This window comes from Opisthocomus hoazin, chromosome 3 (genome assembly GCF_030867145.1).
Source record: "Opisthocomus hoazin isolate bOpiHoa1 chromosome 3, bOpiHoa1.hap1, whole genome shotgun sequence".
Lineage (NCBI taxonomy): Eukaryota > Metazoa > Chordata > Aves > Opisthocomiformes > Opisthocomidae > Opisthocomus > Opisthocomus hoazin.
The window spans coordinates 76,480,716-76,492,835 of NC_134416.1; the positions used below are offsets into that span (position 1 = coordinate 76,480,716).

The window sequence follows — 12,120 nt, forward strand, 5'->3', positions numbered from 1 at the left end:
AATTACTCTGTGATTCCATGATATATTTCAGCATTGACCTTATTGGAAAAAACTGTCCACATACTTGAAACATCACCAACAGGAAACAGAGTCAGGGTTTCTAGCATTGATGAATGGGACATTACTTGGAAAAGAGGAGTATGCAGTACCTGCTGTGGCTGATTCTCTCAATGTAAATCACCTTGGTGTAAGCTTTTTCACTTGAATCTGATCCAAATAGGGTGAAATATTGTTTTGCATTTTTTCTTATTAGGCCTGCCAGATTGTTAAAATCTAGCTGAGAAAAAATAAACCTAATACTAAGTATCAGATCATAATCTCTGATTTTGAGAAATTTAAAGCTTTTGAGAAAGTGAATGCAAGACCCACAGAAATGATTGCTAGAATCATTCCTATTTGTCATAAAATGAGGTGGGTATCGACAGCAGAACTTCATCAAGCCTGAGAGATACTAGAATGTAACAGAGAAGGTCTAAGTTTATTATGCTAGACGGTAAGGCTTAATCAGGCAGTGCAAGCTGACACCAGCAGACATGACTAGAGCACATGACAAACTCATACCCAGCTGGAGGGGTAAAAATAATAATAAAAAAAAAAACTAGGAGTTGTTCATATTCCAACCAAATGGACCTTAGATTTCATGATGTGCAAACATTTCCTCCATTACGAAAAAATTCTTTGCTGAGATTTGCATTGGACAGCTGTACTGAGAGAAACAGTTTGTGTCTTTTCATTTTGGGGCTGACTTTGGTCCCGAGAAGAATCGTGTGGATATCAGGGGAAGGTCAGGAAATGGGGTAAGTGAACAGAGGCATGTGCAACACTGAGAAAGGTACAGCACCTCATATGATTATCTCAATACAATATATGTAATTTTTACATCTTCAAGAATTATTATCTTAATTCAAGCAAATATAAACAAAGACTATTTTTAGTCCTAACCAGTTTTTAGATGGAGGAAAGTACTTTTCAAAACATTAGCTAGTTTCTGTTATAAGATCAGTACATCCTCTTTTTTTAGCTAGATGTTACATGGCCGCTGGGCAAATGCCTTTTTAAAATTAATTTGAGTGACTTCAGAGTCATTAAACTTACTTTATTTGCATTGAAAGTAGGAAAAAATGGTTCCTGGAATCCAGGAAGACACAGGGTAGCTAGAGCTGCATTTTAATCCTGAAGTGCTAAATGTCAGAAGTGTCCTGGATGTATTTAGTTTAGAATGGCTTGACTCTCTCTCGACACTAGCCGAGTGAGATTTAAATCATTCTGTTTTCTGTTTATATCCATAGAAACATAGCATAACACAGCAAAAGAGCTTTCCCTAACGTGTCCCCTTCTAAGATAGGTGAGAATATTCTGATAAATGATAGTGTGGACCACAGTTCTGTACAGTCTTTGATTTTTCTTATCAGTGGATTCTTGCTCTTATCAGGGAGAAAAATAGGAAGATGCACCACAGCTTTGACACATTTTTCCTCCAATGCCTGTTGAAGGCATTGATGGACTTTGTGATAATTTAAATGCCTGTAGATTAGACCAATATTTGTATTTCTCAGAGCGAGATGTCATGATCTAAGACAGTTGCAGGAAATGGAGTTGCTTGTTGTGTTGAAAAGTTTAGTCAATTTTTTAGTCTCTAAGCTGAGAGTAGAGCTGGTGGGAAAGTCAGAAATTTTCCCCAGATGAAACTTTGAATGAAAAATTTGGGTTTTCAGTTTCCCAAGGAAACATTGTCATGATTCGGCACAGAAAGAGTTAATGTCACTTCAAACACTGAATTCAAAACTGAGGAGATAAATTAAAGGAAAAAAAAAAGCAGAAGGAAGTAAAAGCATTATAGTAACAAGAATTACTTTTTCAGATGGGAAAATTGTTTTTGCAGAAGGCCTTGGACAAGTCCTGACTGGCAAATATATGCCCTTCTGAGTTGCCATCTTTTGTTACTTAACAGCTAATTAACTAGTAAAAGGAAATATCGATGGTTTAAAATCATTTGTGGCATACTATGGAAGTGCCTGTTTGCCCGCCGGTCTGTGGTGTGCTGCTGCTCTTACGAATGGAGCAGTCCTTACAGACCGAGTTCCACTGGAGGTGTGCCGTGGGCTGAGACCAGAGCAGGGAAACAAACAGAAGGGTTGACCTGTCTGTGGCAGGCAGTAAACAGGAGCAAAACCTGTGATTCTGTCTTTGGAGTCAACATGATTTCACAGCAATACTTGTACAGATATGGGTGTATTCACTTATATTCACATTGCCTGGCATGTTTTAAGCATTGCGATGCCGGGGACATAGGCACCAGTGAAAGCAGGGTGAACACACTAACTCGTGTGACTCGAGAATAGGGAGGGGGATAGGTTAAAGAACTCTCTAACTTTCAGCTATGCTCGTCAGTAGAAGACCTGGGTGCAGAGACCAGCTGCCGTAGAAGCTGTTTATCTATGCTGATAAACAGTTAATACAGACACTCATCTTCGTAGGCACTGTTTATTTACATCATTTTTTTGTCTTTGATCCTATTCTCTCATTCCAGTGTGACTGTTGACTAAGCTGAGTGCTGAGGTCAAGTCCTCTGTCATTTTATACTCTTATTTCTCTGGTTTTAGTTAGGGCTACACCAGGATTTATTATCTTGTAGTGGGGCTAGTTTTCAGGAGAATGTGTTGCGTTGTGTTACTGCATGACAGTGCTATTCAATAGTGTTGACTTTTGTTCAGTGCCACTTCCCTTTCTTCCTCCAGCAGGAATGAATTTAAGGGTGGCAGGGATCCCTGTTGGAGAATCATTAACATATATAACTTACAGATGAAAAATAGGAAGGGACAAAATGAGTCTTCCATAACTGAGTGAAGAAACTTTTTTCCTGTGGCTTCTCTTTTTATTCCTTTTCCTATATTGTGGGTTTTTTTCGTAATATGAGATTTTTCATCTGCTCAAGTTAAATTCTCTGCACATTTGATTTGGAAGAATTAAAAATTATTACCACATGTTTTCCTGAAAAGTACCAATAACTTAAGAATCTTTTGTCTATGGCCACTGACAGTTTTCTAACCGCCAAGTGATTTTTCGGATGCAAGGAATTTTTCTGACCTGGTTCTACAACTCAGAAGTCACCTTGAAAATGCAAGTAGCACAACAAACTGTTTAAGAGATGTGGTTGAAAACATATTGATAGCCTGTTATAAATATTCATGTGTACTGAAAATTTAACCACAGATCTAACTTACCTCTAACTGAGGTAAACAGTAAGGATGGATTTTGTACAGGATCACTATAAGGAGTTCCTGTTTGTTTACATGTCCAGTGTTAGATTACATCAGAATAAATACATAGTAACTCCAAGAAAGCTGAAAGAGTGGAGTGATTTCAGGATACACCAATGTAGCTTGGAACAGAATTAAGGGTTCCAGGGCGTCTTTTGAAGCGGTATGGAGCTGGATGTGTTGAGAATTTGGTTGCATAGGCCTGGACTGCCTGAAGCTTCTGTGTGGCCTGTTGTAGCTGTGGAAGAGAAAATTCCTGCTGCACTGCTTCCACCTAGATCATCACCTTTGTCCTCATCTTGCCTGCAGTCTGTGCTTTCAGATTCTGTGAAGTCCAAAGTGACATGCACCTGAGAATATGCCTATGGAAATGTGATTTACAGTCCCAGAGAGTTTGAGCACATCATTGAGCATTGGTGCATGCATCAACAGGAGGTTAAGAATCGGGCTGATTCTGATTCAGGTTGCTCTGCCTCCCCATCTTTCCAATGATGGGCAGCTCAGTTGTAGCAGTAAGAACAGATGAAAGGGTTTTGAATTGTTGCCCTGAGTAGCAGAGGTGGTGTAGGTTACCTGCTCAGCTACAGCTTTAGGAAGAGTCAGACCTTCACCTGGCTAGACACCAAGAGAGTCACAGCCTGGACCCCAAGCAGCATAGGAAAATTTCTGAGTTTTTGTTTTCTGAGTATGTAAGCGTCCCTCCTGCCCTCACAAAGTGTCTCACATTGCTTTTTACTCCCCAAGACTCATTCTCCAAGGAGATCCTTGGAGAATGAGTTACTTGTCTGCTGGAGAGAAATAGTCAGTAGTCTGTGCTGTTAGATGATTTTAGCATGTAACTGTGCCAGGCAGGGTAAAAAAAGAAAAGATGAGGACTGCACAGGAATCTAGTGCTTTATACGTGGTGTCTCCTCCAGGGAAATGTTTCTTTCTGTGCCCAGTTTCCTTCACAAACCTGAACTGGACAGAAGTAGAACAGCACAACTGCATTCCAGGCTTCTTCAGCTCTATGAATTGCAGGTTGGAAAAAAGGGAGCATAATCATGCTGAATGGTGTTTGGCCTGTTTATTTCTGTCCCATGTGGGAGTGAAGTCTGCCCACTTTCCACTGGGGATGCTAAGATAACAGCACTAAGTGGAGGTGGAATCCTCTGTGAAGTGGGAAACCACCCGAGGGTGAGCAAAGCAGGGATGGATGTGCCATCTCCTGTAAAAACCATGCAGTCTTTTACAGGAGAAAGTCTAAAGAGTGTGGGATGGAGACTGTCCCATGTAAAATTTGTCAGTTACCCAGTGTAGAGACCTAACCTCAAAAGCATCACCCGTACCCTAAAAATTAAGGAATCACTTGACATCTGTTTCAGAAACGATACTGATCACACTTGCTCTGTTTAAATCAGGAACATTTTCCAAGTGCAGCTGCTAGTCTTGAACGCTTGTGGCTGCTGAGACAAGAGCTGTGCACACAGCGTTTTCTGATGCACCTGATGTTTTTTAGGGCTTTTGGTACAGACATCTAGAGGACCAAAACTGTGGGACACATTCATGAAAGGATGGGAAAGCAGTTTCCGTAGAGCAATGGGGTGGGAAAAGGAAAAAGCCTACCTGTAAAGCAAAGAGTATAGGTATGGGGAGGGGTAAAGATTGTTGCTGGAGAAGGAGAATAGAATCTGAGCTTCTTATTACGGAAAGGCTGGAAATATGTCAGTCACCCTGTGACATGCAGAAAGTCTCCAGCTGTGAAATGTACTTCAGTAGGATTCTCTCCAAGAGGCCTCTTCTTTAGGTTATTTCATCAAATTTGAGAAACATTTATAAACTAGCTGAGAGAAGACAGCCTGCCCTGGTAGGGAGATATACTGGCAGGTCTTAGCAACACTTTCTAAATTGAGTCATTCTGCTTAGATGCCTGAAGAAGGAGTTTAGGCCATCCCATCAGTGGAGCTGGAGTGGTCTGTGTGGTTCAAGGAACCCCTCTGTACTGTTAACTGATAACTCATTTTCCTATAAGTGGATCATGATTGACAGCACTGCCTCTGCTACAGGTTCTCCATCTTCAGGATGTTCCTCTTTGTTCCTCCCAAAGATCCTTTTAGGTCCTAGACCTCACTGGAGCGCCCAGGAAGGTAAGCCCAGAATGCATGGGGAGGCTGAAGAGGAACTGAAAAGTGGCCAGCTACTTAGGGTGGTAAAAGGCAGAGACAGGAGGAACAGTGCCTCTGAAGGAAGGTGGTGAGACTGCGACTGGGAGTCAGAAGTAGGGTGGAATACAATAGGTGACAGAGTGTTATTTCTGTGAGCATTTAAAGCTTCACACTGCTGAAAAGTTGTTCACCCATTTTTTTTTTCCTATTGGATTTGTCAGTTGTGATTACAAGCCAAAACAGACAAATCTGTTCTGAATCCAGTTTCCTTGACCAGAAAGTCTAGATTTATCACTCGGCCATCTAAGTTGGATGTGTGAACATAAACAGCGTGAATTTTCCCTGCAGACAGTGGCAACTGTATGAAGGTGTAAATAGCAACACTTGTAAGAAGTTATATTAGTTGTCTCATCACCCCACCCCTCCAATTTCCCCGCTTGGAGAGCTTTGGCTGAACACTTCCATATGGGATGTGGATATTATACAAATCCAGAAAGGCTGTTTCCTGTGACCTTGTGAGTGTGAAATGCTGTCTTCAGGCCATGTCCTAGCTGTGAAATCTGGCTTTTCCTCAGTTAGCTGTGGGAATGTCAGCATCTCTGCTACACAGAGAGCTAGTAGTGGGTCACATCACAGCCCCTGTGGCATGGGTTTCTCTTAATGAAAATTGGGTGCAACCTATACTACAGTGTGCGTGGAAGGGGGAGATGAGAAAAATTGCCGAATCTCTCATACATCTCTGTTCTTTTATGTGTCAAGCACACACATTTTTTGCCTGTGAATGGTAGATACTGAAGTGAAACCACAAGCCTCCTGCAACATCTGTTCTGTCACCCTAACAATTATTATTAATTACCACCATCACCACCTCCGATCAGCTGCAAGGCCACTAGTATCACTTCCCGTTCTCTTGCTATCGGGTACGCGATATAGTACTGACAACCAGCCGCAACACATTGATTTTGGGCTGCTTACAGTTTCTGGCAGTTAGGCCAGCTTAGTTCTGCAGTGGTACTCACCTTACTGTGCCATCAGGAGAAAAAACTTCAAAGGTTTTTGTTTTTTTGGAGTACTGAGCGGTTTAAACATGATCGTGACAGCAAATTCAGATAATATACCCCAAATTTTATGCTATTACCTTTCACATGTGTAGGACTGTTATCCATTTACTGGAAAAACTGTTTTGTTTCCATCAAATGGCCTTACTAAAGAATAACTAGCATATGGAAAATATATGGCATTTTACCAGGTTGGAACAGTGCAAGAAATTTAAATCTACTCTTGCAAAATATCTCTTACTTGTGTTTAAAAGACAAAATGTGCTGAACTGGGTGTAAGCGGAACACTCACGGCTTAGGTACTCTTAATCTCAAAGGTGGTTTGTTTAAATGTGCAGGATGTCTGCAAAGCAGGAAATGCATCCTTTTCATAGAGGAGTATGTTGAGTTTTGCCTAGGTGCAATGGATAACATGTTTTGAACTCCTGTGCAGCAAATTAATTGCTGATTAGATCAGTATTCAGCAATCTCTGATCTGAGTTCCTGACTCTGATCACTAAATGACTTAATTTACTTGTTAGACTGACAGATTCAGAGTCGCAGAGAGTAATTTGCAAATACCGTGTGCTGAAGAAGTTTTTGTTTGCTGCACATAATATTAATTAGCTAAATATTTTGCCAGGAAATAGGTTCAGGACACCATGCATTTATCCTGATATTCACATCTTCTGACAAACAACAAAGACAAATTCAGCCATCAATGGACTGCGGAAGGCAAATATTCCCCAGGATGCTTTGGCTGCCCTGACTGTGATGGAGGGAAGCAAAGGTGTCTTGGGGGGTTTCAGAGACCTAGCACACTTCAGAAATGGTTAGGTAAATGGAAAGTTGTGGCAGAACCTCACAAGGAGCAGCTTCCAGTGGCTCCAGTGGATGGGGGAGGGTGCAAGGAAAGGTGAGCCTAACAGAGTCTCTGGGTAATACAGATAAAAACAGCTCTTCTGTGGATTCAAATCTTCTCCTGCTCTGTTGGTTCTTACTGTTGTGCTAATACTTTGAGTTTATGTGGGACAGTTCAGATCAAGACATAGGATGCTACACTATGAGAGGCTAGGGTGGTCTGATAGCTCTTAGTCTCTAAAAGAGACAGACCTGGTACCTGCTCTTCCCAGTCGTGGCTGCTTGCTTCCCCCACCTCCCACCAACCGGCAGAAAACTCTCTACTTTTTTGGTAGTTAGTTTCGCATTTGTTCATTGAGCTCTTTTAACCATGTAGTGAGATGATTCTTTGCCAGACCTTGTCCAAGTGAAGGGATGGGGATGTAGGACTGGAATGGGACTGGTCCTTTCCATATCAGTAAGCGATCAGCTCCTGTCAGCCATCCCATGAAACCCACTCTGATTTCCAGGGCCTGTTCACTGGCTGAAGCTGTTCAAGGCTGAGGTCAGGCATTCATTCCCAGGTTTCTGTCCATGTGAGCTTGTGCTCTTGTTGGACTTCTCAGGCTATTCTGGCTGAACTGGGTTCTGCAAGGCTGTGCCAGCCTACCTGAGAAGGAAATCACATTTGCTAAGAGGAAGAGAAAGCAGGCTGGGGTGGGTGGTGAGCAGCAGCTGAGTACCACCTGGGTTTGCTGATGGTATAATCTGATCTGCAAACAGAGGACCGTGTTTGAGCACAACCAATGGTCAAGCTGGCTGGTTTTACTTATAGCTGAGCACAAATCACTCTCATGATCCCTTCTGTTGGCTAAGCAGTCACAGTAGGAATCTGCTGTAGGCATCGATGAGCAGCTGAAAAGGATGGATAGAATATGTTATCAGTCATCACAGCTTGCTCTGGCTTCACTAGTGGTGCAAGCTTTTAGCTTAAGGATGTGCTTTTAAAATTTTGTGGTGGAATAAGGAAAATCAGGAAAATTTTTTTAATTAATTGTTTTCTATTTCATAGCTGTCCTGTGGAAGAGCAACAAAAAATATATTATTGTAAAATTAAACACTAAATATGTGTGGAGCCATTTATTTGTGTTGTTAGAATAATGATATTGATCTACACCTGTGTTTACCAGCCAGACTTCTTACTCATTCCCTGTGGGGTGGATTGAGTACCATTTGCAATGTGGGCTTTGTAGTTGGCACTGTTTTTCTTCTTGCACTGGAAAAAAATGAATGAATGAGTACTGCTAAATCAGTCTGTATTTTTTTTAATTATGTTGGCTGCTGGCTGCTTGCTTACTTGTGCTCTAGCAGTTATCTTTCCTGTAAAGAAACTCTGTCATACTTTCTAGTGAGAGATGTAAAAACAAATTCAGATGGTCTTCTCCACTAGGCTCCTCATGACGAGGGGATATGAAAGACCCTCAACCTGTGTCTGTTGCTGAACATCCTAGCTAATTTCCTGAGTGGATGTTCATGTCATGGCTGCCCCTGGAACCAGAATGGCCAGGAACAGGGAAGTGCAAAACGAAGAGCTAAGAGCTTCAGAACTGATGACCCTAGCCCTGATCTCTTCTATCGACTTGAGAAGGAGTCACTCTGTTTTTCTTTATTTCAGTTTAATTTCTGTTATGATGAGAATACACTCATAGAGGTGAGACTTAATTTCTGTGTACATTGTCAAAACTGATTAGCAATATTTTCACAAGGTGTTGAAAAGTATGACCAAACTTCTTTGTAACTGAGGGGCTATTGTGTTCAGCAAGAGTTGGCAGACAGATCTGGTCTAAGGCTTCTCAGAAGCTTAAGCAAAATTGTAGGAAACAGTCTGGATTTTCAGTGCTCTGAAAAACACACAGCTTAGGGACACAGCTTGACTACAGCCCCCATGCCACTACTGGAACTTTGCCTGGTTGTGAAGCTAGCTTGGTGTTAGTCAATAATAAATTCATATATTTTGTGTTTTGTGTTGCCATCCACAATCATCCTGCACCAAAAATAATAATGTACTTTTGGCATATAACTATGAAATATTAAACAGATTGGAATTTTTCCCCTCTTCTTCCAGGTATGGCCAAATTCTCCACAAACACAAGGCAGAGAACCAGCATTGTTTTAGTTTAGAATGAAAGGTATCGTTCCCGCTTGACCCTTCTCTCTAGAAGCTGAATTTTAAAACCACCAATCTTCTCAAGACCTGAGACAAAAATCGTAAATCTGGTGGTAGAGTTTGACAAAACATGAAAGAACTGCGTTATTTCCATGTCTCACGAACCACTTCAGAACTTTCGTTATGTAGCTCTTCCACTACCACTACAGCTGTTGGGGTAGGAGACAGTGTTTATATCCTACTAGCAGGGTATACAGGGGGAGGCAGAATAAATCTGAGTGCTCAGTTTGAAATGCAGCATGCAATTGGGAAATTCTTAGCTTAGGCTTTTGAAAAATAACTTTATCTAAAGTGATGTAGTGTTGCAGAGTCTGCAGGTTTTTGGTGAGTGGGAAAGAGAGGAGAAATTTTCCTGGCCTGAAACAAATTCTGTCCCTCTGTTGCCTGTTAACATATGGGTAAATCCAACTCTTGATGCTCTTACTCTGGCATATGCTACAGAACACTTTAAAATAGGTTATTCTATCTGTTTCTCTGGAGCAGATGAAGTAAAAGAGCAAACTTCAAGGAGTAAAAACATCATGTGGGACTTAGGAAAATCAGTGAAGTCTTTCCAAATACTTGATTATACAGCCACTGGTCAGAGAAGGCAAGAGATACTTGGACACAGAGTTATTATGTAGCTCAAATTAGTTTAGTCATGACCTTTCTCTAAGGGCAAGACTAAAGTTTTCATATGGAGATTTACTTGTTCCTTTTCATGTTTTCCCCTTTAGAATGAACCGATCGTTTTGTGTGAAAAATTTGAAAGTCGTCTTATTCTGTTTTGGTACAGAAATCTGAATTTCTTTCCAGGAGGAAGGAATTGGTACTTGGTTCTCTCAAGCTTGCTCTTGGAAAAATGCCTATCCAAAAAGTGGACACCATTTTATTTGTTGCCAGTGGGCAACTATTTTAATTCGGTAGTGCAGGGTTGCCTGGCCATTTAAGCAAGCTGAGTTCATCCCCTTTGCTAGCCCGTGTCCTCTTGCCCCTCCTGCTCCCCCTTCTGCCTGTGCTGCTGTAGTGGTCTTCCCAAACACACAGAAAAGAGTCTGTCAGGTTTGTTGAGGGAAAGGAAGATATTAGAGTGTAAAAATGTGAGTACAGGAGAAAAAAAAAAATCTATTTCCACTTACTAATGTTATTTGCAAAAGTCTTGGGACAGGTGAGCCCATGGAGGAATTAAAAACTTAAAGTCAAGTAAGAGTCAGAAAATCATAGAATCATAGAACATAGAATCATTTAGGTTGGAAAAGGCCCTTAAGAACATTGAATCCAACCACAAACCCAACGCTGCCAACTCCATCACAAAACCATGTCACTAACTGCCACATCTACACATCTTGTAAATACCTCCAGGGATGGTGACTCAACCACTTCCCTGGGCAGCCTGTTCCAATGCTTCACAACTCTTTCAGTAAAGAAATTTTTCCTAATATCCAATCTAAACCTCCCCTGGTGCAACTTGAAGCCATTTCCCCTTGTCCTATCACTTGTTGTTCGGGAAGAGACCAACACTCACCTCGCTACAACCGCCTTTTAGGTAGTCATAGTGAGCGAGAAGGTCTCCCCTCAGCCTCCTTTTCTCCAGACTAAACAAACCCACTTCCCTCAGCTGCTCCTCACAGGACTTGTTCCCTAAACTCTTCACCAGCTTTTTTCTCCGTGGCAGAGACAGTTACAGAAAAACCTAGGAAATAAGAAACTGAGGCAACAGCAAACTGCCACAGAAAGAGTGAATGAATATGTGTAGCCAACCCCATTTGTAGAAATTACATCAATCCATGTTGTTTAATCAGAAAAGTCTCCTCCTTAAATGTGGACATCAGCAATTTAAAAACTAGGGTTTTTTGGAGCTGAGTGATGTACGTACTTCTGGATTTTACTGGCAGTCTGAATGCAAAGGTTTTGGGTTCCAAGGAGAGGTAGAAGGGTGACTGAAATGAAAGCAACTTAAAAAACCCTTCTTAAGCTGTATCTAGCTATCTCCTGTACAGAAGTTTGTAGATGTGACATATGGAAGAACTGGGAGAAGTAAACTGACATACATACTTTTCTTGGGCCAAAGTCCCAGAAATAAAAGCCTGATTTGAGTTGGTTTATGTGATACATGGAAGGATAGGAATAGAAATTGCCACCTTTGCTGTAAATGTTATCTTCCAAATAACTTTTTGCCATACTTCAAAGTGAAACTAAAGTATCTTAAAATGAATTACTTTTCCTCTTTTTTTTTGTGCAGGGATTGACACTGCGGGGAGTGAGGGAATATCAGTATTCCAAGGATTAAAGACTGCCATCTGGAAATGACTGAAGAGGCCTCATATAAATACCAGGTATATAAATTAAATAAGTTTAATTCATTAAGGTCAAAGTTCATTTGTTTTTTAGAAGACAGAGGATAGAAACATTCCAAGAGGATCAGCATTTAAATTATACCCTACATTTATGAGAGGGAAGAGTTGTTCTGGTATAGTGAAGAAAGGACATTTTTGTGCTTTTGATTATTTTGGGTTATATAGGGGTTTTCATGTTTTCTTTTAAAGTCTTAACAGCAGAAATATTTTGAAAGGTGCTGTACTAAGTCAGATTAATACTGTAACAAAAACTCTATTTTTGCATACCTGAAACTG

The 12,120-nt window shown here is 41.0% G+C and overlaps 1 long non-coding RNA gene across 1 annotated transcript in view; it reads left to right on the top strand.

Annotated features, from left to right (window-relative positions):
• Positions 1 to 629: 629 nt before the first annotated feature.
• Positions 630 to 12,120, top strand: part of LOC142360878 (uncharacterized) — a 151,942-nt gene continuing 140,451 nt past the window's right edge. The window contains exons 1-2 of the long non-coding RNA XR_012763491.1: positions 630 to 797; positions 11,730 to 11,823. This is a non-coding gene — a long non-coding RNA (uncharacterized LOC142360878). The remainder of the gene's footprint in view (positions 798 to 11,729; positions 11,824 to 12,120) is intronic.